This window comes from Aedes aegypti, chromosome 3, assembly GCF_002204515.2.
Source record: "Aedes aegypti strain LVP_AGWG chromosome 3, AaegL5.0 Primary Assembly, whole genome shotgun sequence".
Classification (NCBI taxonomy): Eukaryota; Metazoa; Arthropoda; class Insecta; order Diptera; family Culicidae; genus Aedes; species Aedes aegypti.
In genome coordinates this window covers 323,609,782-323,634,511 of record NC_035109.1, presented here as the reverse complement: position 1 = coordinate 323,634,511, position 24,730 = coordinate 323,609,782, and the positions used below count along the sequence as shown (strand labels likewise).

Below are 24,730 nucleotides of genomic sequence, written 5' to 3'. Positions count from 1 at the left end.
CGGAATGACCACCGGGAAACCCGTAATATGGGATCACAAAGTGTTAGCACCAACACTAGGTAAGCGACGGCTCAATTTTCATGATTTTGAATACCTGTGACTCTTCTAGTTTAATTATTGATCAATGACCATTCTGAAACAGTTTGAACCATAAAATAACCAAGGAATGGCCACAGGAGATACCCGTGTTGTACGGTATTTAGGTTTTGTACCAAAACTAGGCATGCGACGGCTCATTCTTCATGATTTTGTATATCTTTCACTCTTCTAGTTCAATTATAGATGAATGACCACTTTGGTTCTTCTGGCCCATCGAAATAACCCAGGAATGACCATCGGAGACACCCGTATTAGGAGATATTTCAGCTTTTTTACCAAAACGAGGCATGCGACGGCTCAATCTTCATGATTTTGAATACCTGTGACTCTTCTTTTACACAAAAACTGAAATGTCTCACAATACGGGTATCTCCGGTGGTCATTCATGGGTTATTTCGGTGGTCCAGAAGAACCAAAGTGGCCAAGTACTCTAGAGATATTTACAGAAATTCCTTCAGCAGTTCCTCTAGAAATTCATCCAATAATCTTCATCTTCTTCTAGGCATAACGTCCTTACTGAGACAGAGCTTGCTTTTCAGCTTAGAGCTCATTGAGCATTACTGCGGAATGCTGAATGCTCTGCCAAAATTGTCATTTTTCGCATTCATACATCGTGTAGCAGGTACGAAGATACTCTATACCCAGAGAATTCAAGGAATTTTCCGTGACGAAAAGATCCTGAACCGATCATCCGATAATAAATTTGAAATATTTATAACCAATTCCTTCAGGTTGTTTTCCATGAACTACTCTACGATTTACTTCAGGAATTTTGATAGGCATTGCTGCAAGGCTTTTACAAATATTTTACCAGGTATACGTCCAAAAATATGTTCAGAAGAATATGTATTCCTCCAGAGAATGTACTTCAAACCTTCTACCAGAAATTTCCAGGTATTCGCCCAGAAGTTCCTTCATTCATAATTCCATTAATAATCTTTCATAAATTTCGTCAGTAGCTATTTCTAGAATTCTTAAAGTTTCACATTTTTTTAAATTCATGCAGGAATATCTACAAGAAATCCCATGTAACATTAGTAGCTTAAGAATAATTTAGTGAACTGAACTAAGCTACGGGCTACTGTTCAGCAATATTTTTCATTGGGTTGCTTCAGAAATTCCTCAAAATATTTCTCCAGGGAATCATCTAGGAATATCTTAATGATTTTTTTTAGGAACGTGGCCATAAATTACTTTATTTCTTTCTTGTATTCCTACACAAATTATTCCTGCGATTACTTCGAAAATATTGCAGATATTCTTCCGGAGAAACGTCCAGAGTTCCCGCTTAGATTTCTTCCACCGATACCCCCAGGTATACCACCGGCAGGGATTCCTCGGAAAATTTATCAAAGGGACTTCGGAGTCTTCCTCTCCGAATGTTTGCAATGATTTTTCCAAGATTTTTTCTTCAAAATTCTCCAGAATATTTAATCACAAATAACTTCAGAAATTACTTCCAGTTTTTCCGCACGATTTTTCTATATGTATGTACAGCCATTTCATGAAAAACCGATCTTGAGGGTCATTGAATTCCGTGAAAATTTGCTATTTTGTTCCTTATCCGAAATAAGGATACACGTGTTTTTTTTTTTTTTTTTTAGGGTGACCATTTCCAAAAAAGGGTGACCAGAAAAATCGCGACTTGGCAATTTTTTTTATTTTTTTAAATCATAACGAAATAAAAGCTAAATATTTTCAAGAAAAATATAAAATTTCACAAAAAATGTTTTTTTAATGAAAAAATATATCAAAAATTTCCGTTTTTTAATGTTTTGAAGGCCTTGGGACCAAAGGGGCTATTGCTTTTCTCATTTTTTTTTTTTTGAAAGTTCAGAAAATTTTACGTTAACTGTTAAATTTTCAGCAATGTGTGTTTTTTAGTTTTGGGGCCTTCCTTAGCCAAGTGGTTAGAGTCCGCGGCTACAAAGCAAAGCCATGCTGAAAGTGTCTGGGTTCGATTCCGGGTCGGTCCAGGATCTTTTCGTAATGGAAATATCCTTGACTTCCCTGGGCATAGAGTATAATCGTACCTGCCACACGATATACGAATGCGAAAATGGCAACTTTGGCAAAGAAAGCTCTCAGTTAATAACTGTGAAAGTGCTCCTAAGAACACTAAGCTGAGCAGCAGACTCTGTCCAAGTGAGGATGTTAATGCCAAGAAGAAGAAGATGTTTTTTAGTTTTTGAGATATATTTGTTTTTGAAATAAAATATCAGTCATTTTTTATCGGCGTACACTGTAGGTCTCAGCGCATTAACCGATTTCCAATCTTTTTTTATGGAATGATAGCTTAAACTTAAGCTCAACTTTTCAGAAAAAATATAAAACTCCGTTTTTTTTACATGTAACAATATAAAAATTCTAGTTGTATAGCCTATTTTTAGTTTTTTTTTTTTTTTTTGGTTATGGGACCATTTATTCTAGAAACTTCAGACAATTTTACGCTTACCCTCAGTTTTCAGCGATGTATTTTCCTAAGTTTTCGAGATATATATTTTTGAAATTTAAAAATCAGGTATCCCACAATGGTTGATTATTTTAGGGTATACGTAAAATTGTCTTAAGTTTCTAGAACAAATGAGAACAGTTATACTCTCTTTTGTCTCAGAAACAAAGGGCCCTATTTTATAAGTCGAGTCGATCAAAATGACTCGACTGGAGTCGCTGTCGACCAAAAAATTCGCTCGGCTCGGCTCTGTCACTCGAGTTTATCGACTGCTGTCACTCTATGTGACTGGATTAATATGGGAGTTGACGGGTGACATCTGAAATATCCATGCTCACTTTGATCGACAATGATTAGAAACGAGTCACATGAATCTGCTCGATTTACAAAATAGACCCCAAAAAAACACTAAAAACTAAAAAAAAAGCCTGAAAAAATAGAAATTTTTATGTATTCGTTTTCTAAAAAGTGTAAATATTAAGCTTTCATTCCATAAAAAAAGATTGAAAAACGGTTAAGCTATTCAAAAGTTATGATTTTTGAAAAAAAAAAAAGTTATGCGCTGAGACCTACAGTGTGTGCCGATAAAAATGACTGATTTTTTATTTTCAAAAATATATCTCAAAAACTAAAAAAAACATACATGGCTGAAAATTTGACAGTAAACGTAAAATTTTCTGAACTTTCAAGAAAGGCCTTCAAAACATGAAAAAACGGATTTGTTTTTCGTGTATAAAAACAATTTTTGTGAAATTTTATATTTTTCTTGAGAATTTTTAGCTTTTATTTTGTCCAAGAAAATTGAAAATCGGTCAAGCGGTTTTTCTGGTCACCCTATTTCGTAAATGGTCACCCTAATCAAGAAATCCAAAAACACGTGTATCCTTATTTCGGATAAGGAACAAAATAGCAAATTTTCACGGAATTCGGTGACCCACAAGATCGGTTTTTCATGGAATGGCTGTACATTGAGGGAAATTTTGAATGCGTTTCTTAAGATGGGTTAAAATAATCTATATAAATAAAAATGGAGTGGTGTTTGTATGTCACGAAATGGCTCACGAACGGGCCAACGGATATGAATGATTCTTTCTTCGTTTTCTTCGTCAAGGGTTCCGACGTGTTTACGTGTATAAAAAATCCCAGAATATTCACCGGGAAAGTTAAAAAAACGAGAGTGCACGAAACTGTCATTTTGTACGGGACGATCCTTAGCGCTTTTCAACAGCCTACTTGATGGCAAGACGAAGTTTGCCGGGACCACTAGTAATTAATAAATATTATAAATAGGAATGCCTAGTAAAATTCCTGCAGGGTTTTATGGGAAAATTGATTGAAGTTTTCCTTGCTGAAACCATGAAGTAACTACTGGAGGAATTGCTGGACACATTTGTAGTGGAATCGATAAACAAAAAAAAAAATCAGAAGAAATTCGTGAAAAACTAACAAGATTCCACTGCAAATGTGTCCAGTGTAATTTCCAAGAGTTACCTCACGGATCGTTCCAAAACTCCCAACCAGAATTCCTTCAATAAATCATTAAGAAATTCTCCAGAGATTTTTCGGAAATTCCTCTATGAACTACTTTGTGAACTACTTATTTTCTAAAATTACTCAAATTAATTTGTTTAAGAATTCCTTCACGTTTTGTTCACGCTGAGAAATCACGTTTCCATCAGGAATTTCTCAGAAAAACTTTTTTGGGATAAATTTCATGAGAATCCATCGTGAAATTGTTGTAGGAATACCAAGATGAATTGCTGAAGTAAAGATTTTTTTGAAGATGTTCTTTGTGGAATCCTTGAGATATTTCTGGAAGAATCTCTGAAGGAATTTAATCAAGAACACCATAAGAAATCCTTGCAAATATTCCTGAATAGTTTCTGAAAGATTTTCTAGAGGAATCCCATGCAGATTTTATGGAGGAATTTCTCAAGAGAGTACGAATCCCAAGAAGAATCGCAGGAAAAAAAAAACTCTAAAAAGAAATCCCAAAAACAATTCCAGGAGGAATATTTGGACAAATACCTAGAAAAATTCTTGTTTTACAAATTTATAAATTATTTTGTTATTTAGCTACTCAGAGGTAAAGGGAGTCTATAGATGTTTTTGCAAATGATGAAATTAAAAGGAAATTAATAGGCGACGAGATTGAAATTTTATTAGGTGGTGAAAATTGAGCAAGCCATTGTATGATCAGTAAGCATCGAAGCGTTTTAGCTTTGCTACCAACACAGGCATTTTTGGGAGAAATTCCTAGAGAAGTATCTGAAAAATTGGAATGTATTAATCATCACTTAATCATCAAATTCCGAAGTGATCACTGGAATCCTGCAGGAATAAGTTAATTTCGTCATTGATGACCTCAACTCATGGAATAATTCGCAAAGGAATTCCAACGACAGAATTTTATTTAATGAGTGCTCTTCAGGATATCCTCAATTCAAAGAAAATCATATAACAATGATCTGCCAAAAGAAATACAAAAATAAGTTTTTGTCAATTGAGAAACAAAATAGTTATCAGTCACATCGTGGTTAATTATCAGAACTCCAAGTCTGAAAGACTTCCTGTAAGAGCTGGTGTTGCACAAGGCAGCATTTAGGGACCAATATTATACAATATTTTCACATCTGACTTATCTGAATTACCTCAGGAATGTCAAAATTCCTTGTTTGCGGATGACACAGGCCTCTGTAGTAGATTGCATACAAGTTTGGATATGTTTTCTTCATACTTGGAAAAATTGAATATTTTTCATAATGCTTCTTAAACTCAACCTATGATACTCCCACATAAACCAAAAGCACTTCATTTAAAACCTTCAAGTAAAACTGTTGTCACGTTTAGAGGGATTCTAATAAAATTGTCAGATGAAGTAAAGTATCTAGGGCTCACGCTAGATAAAAAATGTTCTGGTGAAGCCGCGATCTGCAAAGATTATTCCGCCATTTTCAAAAGTTTATCCAGATATGATTGTACATTTCTTTAAATTCAAGTGTAAATTACATCCACACGGTCGGTTCTGCAACTAGCGAGCTATGGTATGTAATTTATTTCAATCGTTTTCAGTTCGACCCGAGCTGCATGCATGGCTACGAGGTTTGAAGAGCCTACTCGTTGAACTCTTGACGAACTGGTTCGCCACTTATTCCCCAACAAGACCTCGAACCGCACTCTGGAGCAATCGATTTCGTATTCCCTCCGTTCCGTTCGTTCATCAAATTATCACCTCATTTGCAATTTTGGAATAATTTTCTTGCGGTGCGGCCTATCGCGACTCACCGTAGAACCATCGCTGTGCAATATAGGAGCCGGATCCTATTCTTGGTACTTTTGATAAACTTTGACAGGATTTTTTTTAAACTATTGAGCCACAGCATGCGTTGTATTGAATTGCTTCTCAATGCAAAGTACCAGAGAATTCGACCGAGAAAAACCCCCATTGTCAAAGTGAATCATGCAAATGCCCAAGTAGTTCTTCACCCTAGGTGAATGGTATTAGTGTACTCCTATCGTGGCCAGGCTAGATTTCAATTGTCGCTTGGAAAACAATCACCATCGGCTCATCTCGGCCGTTGCAGGAATGTCAACCGTTTTGTTTTGAAGTGTGTTGCTTTTGAAGATTTTTGTGTGCCAAATACTCGAGCGCATCCCACGTTTGATTTGGGGTTTCGAAAGTACTATTGGATTGACGTTTGTAGATTACCAACTGGCGATAAGCAACCTGCTAAGTTGATCTGAGCGGCTTGAAGTATGTGCCAAGAGAATCTGTAAACACGGATTGCTGACATAAATATGAAAGTGAACACATGATGGACTCGATTATCGCTGATCACATTGGTTGGCCAAGCAAATGCCATGCAGCATTTATATTTTGGTTGATGGATCAATAAAATTGATTTGCCGAATTCTCGAAATTCTACCCCTCGCGATAATCATTTAAAGTTTTACAAAATGAAATTTACATAGGCGGCATCCATTTATTACGTAACGCTAAAATTGGAAATTTTCGAACCCCCTCCCCCCCCCCTCCGTAACGCTTTTTGTATGGAAATTTTTAAAATTTTGTATGAGTCGTAACGCTCGAGCCTCCCCCCTCCCCCCACTTCGAGCGTTACGTAATTTGTGGATGCCGCCATAGACAATTTCAGAAGCATAAGATAATTTTCATCAGTCGTATACCATTGAGAGTTTTGTAGATAAATAACAAAAATGAATCAATTATGTTTTTTCTGGAACATATTTTATTTTCCGTGCAACTAACGCACAAACTGGTTTGCAACTATTTAAATGTCATAAAGCTCTTCTTCTGTGATAGGTTCATTGTAGAAAAATATAAAATGCGCAAATTTTTGTTTTTCACACTAAATCAGACCCAGAGATAAATTTTTCAGATATTTTTCAAAAATACAAAAAAAAAATCAGAAGTCATAGAAAACATTCCTTGAATACGTCTTATGGTCCACGGGGTTGGGTATTAGAAGGGTAAACGCTGATTAATTCTTCGTAAAAACTGTCACTGTGCAGTGTTGATAGACTCACACTCAAATCTCAATCAATACGCTCTCCCGTGAGAGCAAACTCATTAGAGATCTGCTTCGCAAATCTCACGCTTGAGATTTTCATGCCAAATCCCTCAATCAACTCAAACCGTAAAAAAATGATTAAGTCGCAAAACCTGTCAACAACTCGTGAAACCCGAATGTTGTTGTTTAAGTTAGAAAGAATTAGGGTAAAAGCACCGGTTTTGGCCAGCCTAAGAGAAAATGACAATAAAATTTAAATGGGAGGCCGTATTTATACTACAAATATGTCAAATGCAAACTTTTAATCCATTTTATGTGTATAAAATATCAAAACTGAGATAAAATCATTTTTTTCGCTTTGAAAATCCCGTTGGTCAATATAGGCCAACGGAACCAGTTTCGGCCAGAGATTTATCTTCGGCTCCTAAATTGGCCAATCGCATTGATTTATCATAAGAGTGGCCAAATTAGGAGTGCCCTGGCCAAATTAGGTGTATGGGAGTTAAAATTATAAGGAAAATGAATTGTTTTTCATATATTCTGAATCAATTTGGACGAGTAAATGAATGTAGCTCTATCATGTGAAAGTGATCTTCTGAACACAAAAAGTTTCATGTTGATTGGCTATGTAAAACGGTGTATAATCTCCTATGGCTACAACTGGCGTATGGCCAAAACCAGTGCTTCTACCCTACTATAATTTTACCAGTCTAACAAGAAATTATTGCCGTGTGTGAGTAAACTGTGGAAATATGAGACAATGAGTCAAAAAGGAGAGCTAACTCATCCATGATTTTTTGACTGCTGAGTTGCGTGATTGACAACTCACGCATGAAAAATCTCAAGCGTGAGTTATGAGAAATTGAGTTTTTCACAACACTGTCACTGTGTGATGGATGTCCCAGAAAGCATGGGCGGGCACGACTTTACCCTACTTCTATTTCAAGACTTTTTTGCTACCTATTTGTTAATGGTGTTACATTTCTAGAAGCTCCTCCTATACGTTTAGCACTAACCGCGATATATCTGAACAACTTTGTTGTACGAAGTTTTGTTGAGTAAGGTACAATTAAAATCTGAAAAAAAAAATGTATTTATCATTGTCATTTATTGTATAATGGACAGACTATATCTTATTATAATGGAAATTATAAACAAAAGTATAGTAAACTAAGTATAGCAAACTTAGTAAAGTAAAGTATAGAAACTAAAAATCCGATTTCAGCTATGGTCTTTTTATAAAAAGGTCAAAACTAAGTCCTTATATATCCGTTAAAACATGTGAACACTTAAAATTGTTGTTGCGAGTCCAAAACTATAGATATTTAACATTTTTGACCTGATATAAATTATTTTCATTTATATTCAAAATACCGGAGAACCTATGATTCCGTGAAGTTATTTTATGTGAAGAGAAACTAGTGTTTTTTTTTTAATTTTTCCATTTTGTCAAATGTTTTCAAGCAACGCCAAATAAGTTCCTAAACAAAAATTATTCTGGAGCATATTTGCTTTACTTGAACTCACTATATTGAAGGGTTTTGATAACAATCTTTCACTACTACAACACAAATGAATGGTCTGTGCTGGCTAGATAAGGATTGTGTTTTTATGATTATGTCAATTTTTAAGGTTATTTTAGCAAACAAAATTTTCACAGGCAGCATTTAAAATGCTCGAAGGAAAAAACAATAGTATTTTTTTTTATTTGTTTGAAAAAAATATAATGATTCTCTTTATCGAAGTCATGCCCATACTTTCTGGGACACCCTATAGTAGATTGCTCATAAGGTTGTAAGTGGATTTTAGCAAAAAAAAAAAACTTGTCTGATTTTGTTTGAAAATTTTTGTAGATTAGTAGGTTGGCAAAAAGCTGAACAAAAGGCTTTTTTCTTATGGGATATACTGAAATCATGGAGTGATTAATTAAGATTTCCGCTTAGAGGATATCTTTGATACTGTTTATTTGTAAAGCTTTGTCTGGTCTTAGTCATTCATTTTGTATAGATTTCTGCATATTTACAGCGTATTCTCCCAATCATCCTCAACAAATTTCTTGGAAGATTTTTCATTAATTCATGGCAAGATTGTTGATGGATAAATACATAGCAAGGTCCTTTAGGTATTCTAAGCCAGATTTTTGTTATGTTCTCGGTAAGATTCCTGGCCAAATCTTCGATAGTACACTCTCTATAATTCGATGTTGAAGAGACCATCGATTTAGGGAGGTATCAAGTTGCATAACACAAGACCCCCTGCAACTGCGATCCGAGGGACCATCGAGGACCAGATTCAACACAAGTTTTATCAGCTCATGAATTTCTAGAGGAGTGATGCACCTAAGGGAAAACATCCAGAAGATGCTGATCAAATCATGAAATATATGATTTTAATGTATAAATCGATAGATTTTAAATCCTTCTATCATTTAACTGTATGGAAATCACGATTTATTTGAAATTTCCCAGCAAAAATCTTTTGTATGTTTGAAGCATGATTCCTTTAGTGTCGCATTGATTTCTTATGGGACGCTCCACTATGGGTACTAATGTTTCACTATAAGTGCAAAGGAGTAACAATTTTAAGCAAAATAGTTGGTTTAAATAGCTTTGAGATTTAATTTCATGGATATTATTCGATTGCTTGTTTCATTTTCGCATCCTACATCACAGAAAAATAACTCCACTAAAGGAGCGTTTGCCCTTTAACGACTATTTCTGAAGGCATTATTAGAAGAATCTCCAGAAAATCCAGGAATATGAAAACTGGTTTTAAATGGACACCCTGTTTTTCCTAATCTCATTGGACTTTTGAGATAAAAATTTCTTACCTGAATAGTATTTGAACCACCTTGAAATCCATATCATTTGTTATTACTCTATTGATTACCCACCCATGTTACATATCAAAACTTGCAGAATTTCATAAAAAATACCGTTGAAAATAATTGAAGTTCCTGGAGATGCCATCAGACTGAGGGATACAACGGTACGAGATGTGAATGGCACTATAGTCAATGATGTAGGTGCAACGACTGGTATGATGAAGAGTGTCAGAGAGTGACACACCTGAATAATGCCGCCAGGTGCCGGAAAAAAGAGCGGTACAGAGGCGATATAGGGAAAGTGTACCAGTTATAACCATTGTGGATCCCTATTTGGCCATATGTAATATTTCGATCATGTTCACCTTTTCAATCTTTTTGAATGTTTGTACATCTAGATATATCCTATATCTCATTGCTAAAACACACAAAACATTTAAAAATGTGAAGACATTCAAGTTATCACGTATGGCGAAATAGGGAACCACTATGGCCATAACTGGTACACCTATCCTATGAGCATAGTTCCTATGATAAAAATTGATATTGAAGTGTTCCGATTATTTTTATAAGAACTAATTTGTAATTTGACAGATGCTACGGATTGATTCGACTTACTTTGTACGGAACGATACAAAATGGTTCCGGATTATTTGGCCGAATTCCATTTGGCCGAATGCCGTTTGGCCGAACGCTATTTGGCCGAAAGGGTCATTTCGCTGAATGCCGTTTATCCGAAATTAAAAACTATAGTGAAGTACTGTTAGCATGCATTTGTAATGCATTTCAAAGCTGAATTTCAAAGAACAGCTTTTCCTTAAGGCTCAAGAATTCATCATTCAATCATCAGCAATCATCAAAAACCAGTTTTTTGGTTCAAATTTAAAGATATCCTTATGAAAATCTATCACTGAACTACCGATACCAAGTGCAATGCAATGAAAGATTTTCATAAACATTTTCTTAGTTTTAGGCAAAAAAAAACTAGTTTTGAAAATTCGTAAAACGATAATGGCTATTTTCCTCTAAAAGAAGAACAAATCATCATTGATATACAGCCATTCCATGAAAAACTAATCTTAAGGATACACGTGATTTTTTGTTTTTTTGATTAGGGTGATAATTCCAAAACAGGGTGACCAGAAAAGACTCCGCAAAGTTTTTATATTTTTTTAATCATAACTTTTGAACCGCCTGACCGATTTTAAATTTTCTTGTACAAAATGAAAGCTAAAGATTTTGACTTTTCAAGAAAAATATAAAATTTCACGAAAATTGGGCTTTGTACATGATAAAAAATGTTTTTTTCGTGTTTTGAAGGACCAAAGAAGCTACTGCTGTTCTAATTTTTTCTTTAACGTTTTTTTTTCTTCGGCAGTAAAAATTTTCAGCGATGTATGTTTTTTTGGTTTTTGAGATATATTTTTTTGATATTAAAAAATAAGTCATTTTTCATCGGCACACACTGTAGGCACACTCAGCGCATTGGTTTTTCATTATTTAAAAAAATATCATAACTTTTGAACAGCTCAACCGATTTACAATCTTTTTTATGGAAAAAAGCTTAATATTTCAACTTTTCAGAAAAATATAAAACTATGAAAAAAAAATGTTTAGGGGGAGATCCCCCAGTACCGAACAGCACCCAATACCGGACAAAGTCGCAAAATTGAGAAATCATGATCCAATCAAGATGGTGCATTGGAGAAAAAAAGCTATACTGGAGACTAATGTTTGCGTAGAATAATATCGTTGATATATGTATCCTTGAAATAGGTATGCCTTTTTTGAAAAGTAGAAAAGTTTGGAAATCTTTAAAAATAATGACGTGTCGCTTTAATTTTGAGCCTATTAAGTAATTATTTTGAATATGAAAAAATACTTTGGATCAAGCAAGCATGATCGAGCATAATCCTTATTTGACAGTATGAATGCATTTTGTACCATAATTGAAGTAAATATGAACAAATTAAAATTTTTGTTAAGCACCTCCTGTCCCCCACTATCGAACAGCTTGATTTGTTATATGATAACTTTGTAATTATTGCACCAGTGTCTCTAAATACATTAATTTTTCATGGATTTCGTCGATCATGGCATCAAACATGCAATAAAATTAAGAAGAATGAGCAATCTGAAAGAAGTTTTTCATGGACATCTTTCAAATTAAGAAAAACTCAAACTGTTCTTGTATATGTTGCAAATGCATTGAATTGTAAATTGCTAATGCATTGAATTGTAATTAAATCATTCAATGATGCTCAAATATACAGAATTCGAGGCATTTACAGATCGTGTCCGGTATTGGGTGCCACCTTTCAAGATCGATCAATTTGGTACTAAAATACAGCATCAAAATCCAATGTCCCAATTCATATTTATATTTTCGAATTTATTTTTGTACACTATAAAAATGATAATATTTATCATAAATGGTTAACACGAGCACACAAAACCAATATTTTTCGAATTATGAATTTAGTGGCTCAAGTGTCCGGTACTGGGGGATCTCCCCCTACTTGAAAAAATATAAAAATTCTAGTTTTTTAGGCTTTTTTTAGTTTTTGCCGCTTCTGGCACCAAAGAGGTTATTACTGTTCTTATTTTTTTCTAGAAATTTCAGAAAATTTTACGTATACCCTCATATTTTCAGCGATGTATGTTCTTTAGTTTTTGAGATATATTTTTTTTGAAATTTTAAAATCAGGTATACAAATAATGAACTCTTTAGTAGAGATGGGAAAAATTATCAAATTTTGAGAGCGAATCGTAGTTGACACTCACAAAAGTGAGTTGACTCTTTTGAACGATTCGGTGACTCATTTATAAAACCAAAAATGAATCATGAATTTTACACAAGAATCAAAAAGCATAACAGTTTTTGAATGACAATGTTTTTGTACAGCAACTTTAACTATTAATACAAGTCCGAATTGTTTGACTATGACAATTGCAACTGATTGAAAACTGATTCCTAGTAAATTTTTAAGCCCTCTTCCGAAATATAAGATGCAAATGAGTCATGACTCTTTTGAAAAGAACCGTGATTCGTTCACTCATTTTCGAGAGTCGACTCTTTTGAATGATGGTTTTCCGGTCTGCCTGTTTTAACAGCTACGGCCGAGGAGAGACTCCGGAAGTATCAATATTGAAAAAAAAAAAAAAAAGATTAATATCGTATATGTTTGCAAGTTTCGGATCCTATGCTGGTTACGTAATCCCTAATAGGTCCGACAGTATGCTGCGGTTTAAAGTGAGTTGACACATGCCATCAGAAATTGTTCCTTCTTTAAAACACAGGTTATTCTTTCAAATATACTGGTTTCATTACTATTGGCAATAATTTAGCTTATATTTTAATTGGGAATTTTACGTTTTATTAATTTATCGGCAGTTCTTTAGAGTTATGTTGATATAACAATTATTGGCATTACAATTGCTTTTTCATTTTCATAAGAGATTTTTCGTTCTTTTGATCAAAGGCTTTCAAGAGAAAACTATTTTGCATACTTGTTTTTTAATTATGAATCGTGGTTTACGGCTAACCAGCCGAGTGGAAGTTTAACAACTACCGAAAAGCTGAACATTACATATAAGTTGCAATTGGATTAGATGGACAAATTGATGTCATTTTGCATATTTATTGGAAGTGAAAAGTTGTGGTTGCTGCCCTAAAATAATTTATTTAGTACTACTCGAAGGATCGTAGTAAACCGATTGCGCAGAAAGACGAATAACCATAAATCGTAGATTTGTAAACCGTTTTAATTACTGACAAAAGCTTACTACAAAGTCAATGCGGAATCCTCTGCTGGCAGTTATTACTGCTAGCAGAGAAGTGAATAATTGCTAACATATAGAATGTTCTTCTTTCAGCACTGACGGTTTCATATTTACTAAAGAGTAGAGATGGGCGACTCACTCACGAATCATTCAAAAGAGTCGACTCTCGAAAATGAGTGAACGAATCACGGTTCTTTTCAAAAGAGTCATGACTCATTTGCATCTTATATTTCGGAAGAGGGCTTAAAAATTTACTAGGAATCAGTTGTCAATCAGTTGCAATTGTCATAGTCAAACAATTCGGACTTGTATTAATAGTTAAAGTTGCTGTACAAAAACATTGTCATTCAAAAACTGTTATGCTTTTTGATTCTTGTGTAAAATTCATTATTCATTTTTGGTTTTATAAATGAGTCACCGAATCGTTCAAAAGAGTCAACTCACTTTTGTGAGTGTCAACTACGATTCGCTCTCAAAATTTGATAATTTTTCCCATCTCTAGTGCTAATGAAATCATACACAGGTTTTCATAAGATTTATGTTCTATAGCATAAACATCTGTTATCTTTGCCTGAACGTTCAGGGCTCGAAATGTATTGCCCAAGAGCGACAAAGATGGAGCTCTGAAAAACATTCTGAAGCAATTGGTTTTGGGACAATTTTTGTAAAAAATATAGCCCTGATAGAGTCTGTCGCAGTGCTTAGGCAGGGTTTTATTTTGTAGCCATGGACGGTACTATAAAGGCTTAGGAATATAAAAACATAAAAAAAACTCATTAAATCAGAAAAAGATTGTTATTATATCTGCATCTATGAAACCCCCGCATCATGTCACTACCTCAATCAAGCCTTCAGAATTTCAAACTTTCTGTATACATAATTGTTTGCAAAGAGTTTGCCAGCCTATATATTTTCCTAATCAGAAAGGAGAACAACACGTAATTGCTAATTTCTCTTGTTCTGTGTTATCTTTCCCTCATGTTTTCATCTATCTCGTGAGCAATGCTAGATACTCCACTTCAAAGCATTCACTTTCCTTAAGTAAAAAAGCTTCAACTCTCATCAGCTTTAACCTCTTCCATACTCCGATGCGACCAGCTGCTAGCTGCAAGCTTTCGCTCCACAATGAAATACCGATTCCTCTCTCCTACCTTTCAAATGCAATAATAAACCACAATCCACAAGCAGCTTGTTGCTTGCTGTTGAACCATCATCGTGAGTATGAGTGGGCATAGGCACTAGGAATCGCTCAGCGATCGCTGCTGCTGGGACTCGACTCAAGTGGACTCATCTCCAACTCGCTCACTTCAGTTCGAGTTTGTCACTGGAGTCGTGTAGAAGTCAGGCCAACTCCAATCGCTCGCTCTCGCGCAAACCACTTCAGCAATTCTCTTCTCCAGGCATCCGCCGCAGTAAGTTCGGTATCTCAAGGCCCGCTCGGACGTCGAAACAAACGGAGAACCGAACAGCGATCGCATCAATTATCCTCGGTGGCGGTACTTCGCGAGTCTTACCAAACATCTCCAACCGACTGTGGAGGGGCCGTGTGCTATTAATTCGATTAAAATCAGAAAATTATCTTCCTCTCGAAGCGATCCTCCGACGAGAACTCCTCGTTGCTTTGCACAACAATTTTCTTGTCTTCTTCGCGCGCCGGCGCAACTCAGCTACGACTCTGCTGGTTTGTCCAAGATTTTATGACTTTTCGAGTGAAGTAGGTTGGGAAAGGATCGACTGCAGAGAGAGATCTCCGAACTTGTGCTCGTTTAATGTTATGGTCGTTATTAATAGTGGTGGCTTTAATTTTCTGTGTTGTTTTGCCAGTGAACGGCAGGAAAGACTGACTGCGGAAGAGGAAAGCAAAACTTGGAAGAACTTGGAATTGTAACTTTTGTTTTCGCGCGCATCACGATTCCGGGATTGATTGAGTGAGAACTGAGTATGAAAGTGGAAAGTTTGAATTGTGCACTAGCAAGTAAGTATTAGAAATTTCATTAGTAGTTTGATTTAAATCGTGATCCTTTCATTTCCTGGATTTTAATACACTACTATGATCTTATAATTTGGCTTCATGGAGTTCACAAAAGCATAAAAGAGAACCGTGCTAAATATACCCTCTTTCTCGTTTAACTTACATTAGATCCTACATAAAAAACTTTGATTTTTCAGTTCGAAGTTTTTAGTTATATACCTATTGGTCATTGCACTTTATGAACTGAAGTCAAGTAAAAAGATTGTTAAGTAACATAAGGGCGATTCATCATGTTTGAAATTCCAATCTCCCATATGTTCTTTGCCATCCTTACCATAAAAATTGAGTTCTGTGAAATTTTTGGATTTTTCGGTGGCCCAAAGACAATGTTGGTTTATATGGAAATTACTATGGAGAAAGTTTGAGAAGCACGCTAGTGTTGTAATGTAAGTACAAACTTATCATCCCATAGTGAAAATTGGTTACTCAAATCTTAATGAAGGATGTTGCTAAAGAAGCAAATCCCTTTTGAGCTAATTTTGTTTGGGATTTTTGTAGATCTTTGCAGGGCTATAATCCCATATGAAGCTAAATGATCGTGAGCAAACTCATGAATATCTCTTCTGCTATTCGTTGAATTGAATTTCTCTCGTAAGCATTTTTTTTGTTGTGGCTCATTCTTCTAGTTTTTACTATGGGATAATAAGTTTGTATTTACATTGCAGTACTAACGTGTTCGGTATATTTTGCAAAATATGTCCATGGTAATACCCATATAAACGGCTCTACCCCATTTGTCATAATGCCGTTTGGCATAATTCCATTTGGCATAATGACCGTTTGGCATAATAGCCATTTTGCATAATGGCCATTTGGCATAATTTAAAATAAATATTATTTTTCTCTCACATTTCAAAATATTAATTTTAGTGTTCGAAATATTTGTCTAAGACAAATTATGTTTACTGGAAGAAGGGTTAAATATTGACAATGATTTTTACTTTAATTAAATTAATGTGAAGTACAAGGAAATATTAAGGGACACTCGTCGCTAAGTGTGAATTTCATGCCTCGCTGGAGAGATACCGTGTAGAGATTGAGATCCAAGCAAATATGATAATCGATTTCAATACAGCATCATTAAAAACACATTAGAGCACCGTACAATTTGGCCAATTGAAAGAATTGCCTTAACTTCCATAAGCTATGAGTTTCCATGTGCATCTGTGTACTTAACTAGATTTTATTGAATTTAACGTATACGTTATGTATCTATAGAAGAAGCTGAAGTGGCAGTAGTAAGTCACTTCAACCTACCTGTGCAGCCGTATTTTTCCAATTTACAGAAATTATAATGACGCGTTGGTTTAAAGCAATTACCTAATCAAAGATTAATAAATTTCATCTTCTTTCAAACATGAGCTGCTCTTTTTAGTATGTTGTATAGCTAGTCTTAACTTTTATGTTCCGCTGTTTCGAATTTCTGGACGCTCGTAACCGTTTCGATGGTATAGTGGTTAGCGTGATAGCATCTCACCCCAGTCGGTCGGGTATCAATTCTCGTCGACGCGGTCGGGATTTTCTGAGACATAAAATTTCTGATCACTTTCTTTCGGAAGAGAAGTAAATTCGTTGGTCCCAGCCCATGAACTGATGTGTTCGATATGTAGGGTCCTAGGAGAGTGTGACTGTCTCTGATATTTTTAGGCTTTGATCCTAGACCCAGCCGACGTTAAACAAACAACTGGTGCCGAACCCTGCTAGTTGACCAGAAAAAAATAGAAGTACTGTTTCGTCTTAAGTCGATAATTGCGAACTCTTCTACATTATCCATGCATAAAAGTAACCGAAAAAAAGATTTTTGGGTAAATTAAGGCCGGTGTCCGGTATACGAAGCGTCAATTCAAATCTACGCGGTACCAAGGCAATCAAAAGTAAATAAACATCGTTCTTGTCGTGCCTATGATTCATTACGCTGCAAACTAAAAAGAACAGTTTATGTCTGAATGAAGGCAGATCTTTTGATAGAGTATTTCGCCTATTGTTGTATGCCTAAAATGCTTGCTAATTGTAGAACGCGTGATTAAGAATACACGTACTGTTCAAAAGTAGCCTACTAAATTATCAACTGATTTTTGTAGCATATAAGGCAACGCATCTCTCTTGAGTTATTCCTTCTTTAGAACATTGGCTGTTCTTCATGTTTGAGTTCTGCACCCTAAGAAAAAAAACAATATAATTTAGAGGCTAGGCTAAATTGTTTCATATAACTGCGTTTCAAGCTTCGACAAAATCGTGGCACCCAAGCCATGGCATAAATCGAACTATAGCATTATCACAAATTAGAGAAAACATACCTTCATAAGGCATTACAATATTGATTAAAGCGAGCTCACTCTATGATGCCAAATTTCATACTCTTTTATAAAGCGATACGAATAAGTACTCACATCTAAAAGTGTGACATGGAAGGTACCGGTCAGAGGTGATTCAATTGTATTGTTTAGAGACGTAGATGACATACATTGGATTAATCGAGTTCAAAGTTGAGAAAAATTATTTGTGGAAATGTGTTCTTCAAATTATGCCAAATGGCCGTTATGCCCAATGACGTTATGCCAAACGGCATTATGCCAAATGGCATTATGCCAAATGGGGTAGAGCCATATAAACCTACATCGTCTTTGCTGCCCATAAAAGCATAACTGTCCCATATTGAGTTTCGAACCAACACATTTTTTCATCGCAACATTCATGTTTTAATATGTACTTCACTTGGAATATGAAAATGTTTATACATTGTTTGAAAATGTTGTGGAAAAATATGAAGTTGGTGCAGTCCCATATTGATAAATAAAGGCATAACAGTCTCTATATGAACTTTGAACCCCAATAGCAACTGCAAAACTGGAATTACGTTCATATTTTTTAATATTATTTTATATTTTTTTATTAATCAATATTAACAAAATGAGTATTCTGAAATGTGGAGCTAAATGAATATTGCATTCAAAAATTTACTAGAAAATTATAAACATTTGTATGAAAATGCAAACTTCAAACGTTGAGCGCTGTTTTCTCAATGCCTACTAATTTCATATGGGACAGTTATGCCTTTATGGGAAGTTTGGGTCACCTTTAAATCACCACCTAGAAAGCTTGTATCTCGTATCCCACAAGATATTTTGATTTCTATACTCATTGTAATGATAGAAATCTCGTGACACAATTCTACCCTATTGGTCGGCTTGATCCGATTTTACGGTATTGTAGTTCAAGTTTTTTTCAGATTGTTTGAAACAATCTAATCAACAAACATTTTAAGTATGCATGAGAAATTAGCCAGTATGAAAATTTTACATTTAAATTTTTGCAATATGTATGATTGGACAACACAAAGCCAATTAATAATAATAAAATCAATTGGAACTGCTCGAACGATTGCACACAACTCCGAACGCCTTTGATTAATGCACTCGCATTACCAGACAAAATTATCCCATTCGTTATGTAGCCCAGTATCGAGTTCGTGTCCTATTCTTAGCCCATGTCGCTACTATAGGCGCTATTGCTTGCAAACGTGCCAGAAGAAGGTAGCGACTAAAGGAACGATAGCGTCTCGTGTCCAGAACAAAACCGAAGAATAAGTGCTTCATTTGAATTCGTTTTCCGGAACCGGTCGCTAGTGGTACCTAGAGAAGATAATTCGTCGTGGCCGCCGAAGTCACCGGCGTTTTGTCTTTACGGCGTGAATGTGCTGAGCTTCTCCTGCTGTGGAAATTGGAATGACTTTTTACACTGTTCACAATTTTTCTACCGTACCATCGCACAGAAGAGTAACTGGAATAAATTTGTGGATATAATTTGAAATTTGAAAAATATCGCCAAAAAATTGAAAAAAACGTGATGTATTAAGATTGCAAATTCACTTTTTGCAATGATTTGGCTACACATGTCTATACACGATTCAATTTATCAACATAATGAATAATCTGAATTGTTATGATTTCAGGTAAGTTTGGTAAAAATAAAATCTTTGTGTTCTAGGATGATTTTCACGAGATGATAATTTTTATAAATATTCTGGTTTTTCTGGACGGCATTATAGTGGCCACTTATGTTCATGACCAATCCAAATCATTAAATTTGTTTTATAATTATGAGTTCTTACGTCAGTTTCATCACCGCTTTTGAGATTTTGTAGATGTTTTCATCGGCTTTTTTCGAAAAAAGCCGATGAAAACATCTACAAAAAAAAAAATATGAGTTCTGATAGCTTGTCCCCTTCCCAAAGAAAGGTAGCATGAGACGGAGACAAAATTATATGAAGAGGAAGTAGTGACCTTTGACTTCTACCGTAGAAAAAAAAAGCCTAAATGGAGAGGCATATTATTATTATTAATTATGCAATCACTTCTGAGTGAATCTTGGGATTAGTTTTAAACCTCATTCACATCTCTTACCAATCTTCAAAATCTCCAGTCAACTACTCCATTATGATGCTAGTGCATCTTCATGAGAAGAAGGTTGGACGTTGTGTTTCTTCACCATCCACTCACATGCACTCTACTTAAACCGTTCCTACCGCTCAGGCTTTTGAGATTTTAAACTTGCCTAACAAGACCGTCTGCCTAGCGATTAACCGACGACTGACTCAATTTGTGCTTCAGTCTAGAGATTTACCCTTAGGTAGTATCCATCTCCATCTGGTACATGGTTGGCGGTAATTTGCAATGAGAGAGATTATGAGACAATAGTGTTGGCTAGGGTTTCCGATACCAAATTATGGATATAATCTTGGTGTAATCCAGTCTTCTTATCATGATAGAGATCAGGCCTGGCTCCCCATCTTCTTCGCTCTTGGCTTTAGGTAGCTGTATAGATGATTACTCTATCTCGTAGCGTGATCGTATTGCGCTCTACATTGGTATGAGGCACTTGATCGACATGAAAGAATATAATGTTCTGTTGTGTTGTTGTGTAGTGTAGTGGTTGATACATGGTAAGATGACCTATATTTTCATTTTGAACGATAGACATTGGGAGCTATACTGATGCTCACGCGGTCTACGATTAGTGATGATGTGAAAGTTACAAGCTTTGGAAAAAAAATGCGATAGTCTAGGATGATTCTCACGAAATGACCATATTTACGGATGTTCCAGATCTTACGGAGGCCATTATAGTGGCCACTCATGTCGATAAACAATTTCAATCATCTATTACGTTCTTTGATAATGAATACTGATTAGTTTGCAAAAAAAAAACCTGAGCTGTCTAGGATGACTTTCATGAATTAAACATTTACATGGTTATTCTGGATTTTCCCGAAAACCAAGTTGCTTGCATTCGCCGCTAAGTTATTCCCAAGATATATGAAACCATTCCCTCACTGAACCGTATCTCTGATAAGATTTGGGTCAATGGACATCGAATCCATTAAAAACCATTTGGACTATTTGGTCAGCTTAGCGTGAACAACTAATAACAACCGCAGGCTTATTTTCATCTTCAAATAACGGGGAGGGTTTTGGCGGGGCGGCACCAACGCTGAAAGTTTATTTGACCGTAAAGATAACACTGAAGTATAGGCGGATAAGTCCATTTAATAAATTGTAGCGATAGATAGAACTGATTGATTGTTGATGTCATACCAATGATGATAGGTGATTCCCTATTAGACCATATGAAAAATTTCGATAATTGTTTAATCTTTCTGAATGTTTCAATACCAAGGTATATCCTATATTACACAGTTAACTCTCTCTAACTTGATATTCCGTACCTCGATATCGAGTTAGAACCATAGTGAAAGTTGGTTTTCATGGCTAACTCGATGGTCCATTGAATCGCAGTTGCACTGGTTTTGTGTTCTGTAACTCTATACCTCCCTAACTCGATGGTCCCTTCAATATCGAGTTATGGAGAGTTGACTGTACTGCTAAGACACACAAAGCATTCCTAAATGTAGAAACGCTTAAATTATCACGTATGGTGAAATAGGAATCCCATATGGCCATGAGAGGTACATCTACACTACCAAGAACCTTCTCTGAACAAACGATATCGCTATAATCAACGGTTTAGACGATATACAAAAAACTCCCGAGATCGACTACCAAACCTTCCTATTGCATTCGGATCAATATGACCCAAAACAGGCTTTTGAGCATTTGTAACTTTTAAAAAGAACCACCTGAAACTTCCTTGCTTTATCTACTTTCTAAAAACTCTGTTTCGACAAAAAATCATATTTATACGACGTTTCTGAAGGGCGCCACAAAAACAGTTACGCTTTAGGCATTCGGATCATATTGACCCGGATTTGACATTGCAAGTTTGTAGAAATCTTCCAGCCAAACTTCAATGTTTTTATACTCAAAAGAATTGTCAGCTCATGAATTTTATGAAGCGGAGCTAGAAACTAAGATTGACCGGGTTTGACGGCCTAGAGTCGGCGCCAAACGGATCAAGGAATCAGAAAGCCATTATCGGAAAGGCATGTCTTGCACGATAGGCGACATGTTATGCATTTTTTTTTTTATTTACAAATGGTTGAATATGTTGCCGCTTCTGATCAGAACCGACATCAATCGCACTATCAAATATCCAAGATGGCTTCCTTGAATTTTCCGGTGGCCGCGACAAAGGATTCGGAAATCTCGGAACCCGTGCTGCAGACCCCGGAGCTAGGGCTAATTTGCATTTTCTGTAGAACCCAGCCATGCGGCATATCGAAAATTGCAGAATTTTATGGAAAAATTACCTGAGGAATTCTAAGCAGTCCTGGATCATGCTTTGGCCACTCGATGGCCTTATAATAGGTTCCGCAGGTTCAATTATGAGGTCAATTTATACTTTCCATAGAACACAGTCATGTGACGTATCAAAATTTGCACAGTTTTATGAAATAATTTCCTGAGGTAATCTAAGCAGTCTTGGGACATGTTTTGGCCATTATGTGGCCATAAAATAGGATCAAGAGATTCCAAAGGTCCCGACAATGTGGCCAAATTGCAGTGTCCGTAGAACCCATCCATGTGATATATCAAAATTTACAGAATTTTACTAAAACTATAGACCCATCTCGATTCTCTGTTGCTTAGCTAAGACACTAGAACTCTTAGTACGCTGCGGCTATGTCAGTAATATCGCAATATTAGCACGGCTTCGTGAAAAATTGGTCAACAGCTACTAACCCCATGGTGTACGGTAGTGTTGTGAACTCTAGCTTGGAAAAACGCTGCCAAGCGGATGGTGTTTACGTAGATTTTTCCAAATCTTTCGATAAAGTACCCCATGAGTTAGCAATGCGCCCCGACTGGTTGGTCGTGTGGCTACAATCATATCTACGAGACAGAACCGCCTTTGGTAATCTACGATCCACCAAATCACCTAGTTTCGCTACTCCGTCTGGCGTTCCGCAAGGTAGCCACCTCGGTCCTTTGATTTTCATTTTGTTCATCAACGACTTGAGCCATCGACTGAATTCAAAGCACCTTATGTACGCAGACTATTTGAAATTATACCGAAACATCGGTTTCATGGTCGACTGTGCTGCTCTTCAGCAAGACATCGACGTTGTAGCTCGCTGGTGCGTAATGAACGGGATGGAAATGAATACGTTGAACTGCAAAGTGATAAGCTTCACTAAATCACGGTCGCAGTTGAGCTTCAACTACACTGCAAATGGTGTCAGCTTTGAAGTGTAACGTCGATAAAAGACCTGGAAGTGATAATGGACCGTAAGCTAAATTTCGCTGAACACATCTCAAAGACAACAACGACAGCTTTCGCTGTGTCGGGCTTCATTCGTCGTAATGCATCCAAGTTTCGAGATGTTTACGCCCTGAAGACCGTTTACTGCGCAATCGTTCGAAGGTTTCTCGAATATGCTGTTCAAATCTGGGCACCATATCAAGAAACGCAAATTACTCGCATAGAAAGGGTGCAACGTTGTTTCATGCGGTTTGCGTTACGAAGACTACCATGGAACGATCCGCTCAGACTGCCTCCTTACGAGAACCGCTGTGAACAAATCAAACTTGAGCCTTTGCGAAAACGTCGTGTTTTTCTCCAAAGAATGTTTGCTGTCGATGTTTTGACGAATCGAATTGATTGCCCTGATCTTCTGCGACAAGAGAACTTTTTCGTTCCGGCTCGGAGATTCTGCCCACGTTTGTTGTTCTGGACCGCAAGACGTCGTACTGTGTTTGGACAAAATCACCCGTTCGAAAGATGCTTTAATTTGTTAAATGTTGATGTTTTTTACTTTGATGTGAGTAGAAATAAGTTTGAAGCTACACAGTTAAAAATTATGAAGATTACACGTCATGTAAACTTTATTTATGCTATGTAAACATGACGTCATGTAAATTTAAGTCTGAAATCATGTAAAAATGTGTTATATGTCATGTAACCACAGAGGATCCTGCTGGATTACATCACATATAATTGAAGTTTACATGACATATCACGTAAATATCCATGATACTCCACGCTCCAATTATGTGCATTATATGTCTCAGAAATTTACACGTTTCGTTCGAACTGTGTAGAATAAGATTATTACATTAGATTAAGACCAATACAGTCTGTACAACAATGCTGAAATAAAATTAAAACCAAAACATCTGAGTAATTTAAGCAGTTCTGGGCCATGCCTTGGCCACTCGGTGGTCTTATAATAGATATTGCTGTGTGCGTTTGAAATGCAAATATCAAATGCGGGAACACCAAACGCGGTAAGATTTTTCATAAGAAATGCGATGTCAAAGAAAGATTTTTCTTGCTAGGGCGGCGGTGATTTATATAATCGTTGCTAGGTATCCTTTGATTGTTTTGTGTTACCGCATTTGGAGGACGCTTAGTTAAGATTTGCAGCTCAAATGCAAACAGCAATAACGTAGGTTCCAGAGGCCCATGTAATGTGAACAGTTTGCAATTTCCGTAGAATCCAGCAATGCAACATATAAAAATTTAACGAAGTTATTAAAATAAATCTCCTCCCAAGTAACAATCCAACAGCCTGTTGAATTTTCATGTGGATTTATTAACGTTTTATTACAGTA

The 24,730-nt window shown here is 36.0% G+C and overlaps 1 protein-coding gene across 2 annotated transcripts in view; it reads left to right on the top strand.

Annotated features, from left to right (window-relative positions):
• LOC5565729 (protein N-terminal asparagine amidohydrolase) overlaps nt 1–24,730 on the top strand; it is a 162,367-nt gene that overhangs the window by 15,614 nt on the left and 122,023 nt on the right. Inside the window, exon 1 of one of the 2 annotated variants that reach the window (XM_021855324.1) lies at nt 15,002–15,662. The exons of the other annotated variant lie outside the window; for it this stretch is intronic. The gene's annotated coding sequence lies outside the window, so the exon portion shown is untranslated. Of the gene's footprint in view, nt 1–15,001; nt 15,663–24,730 lie in introns of those variants that run through there. 2 annotated transcript variants of the gene reach the window in all.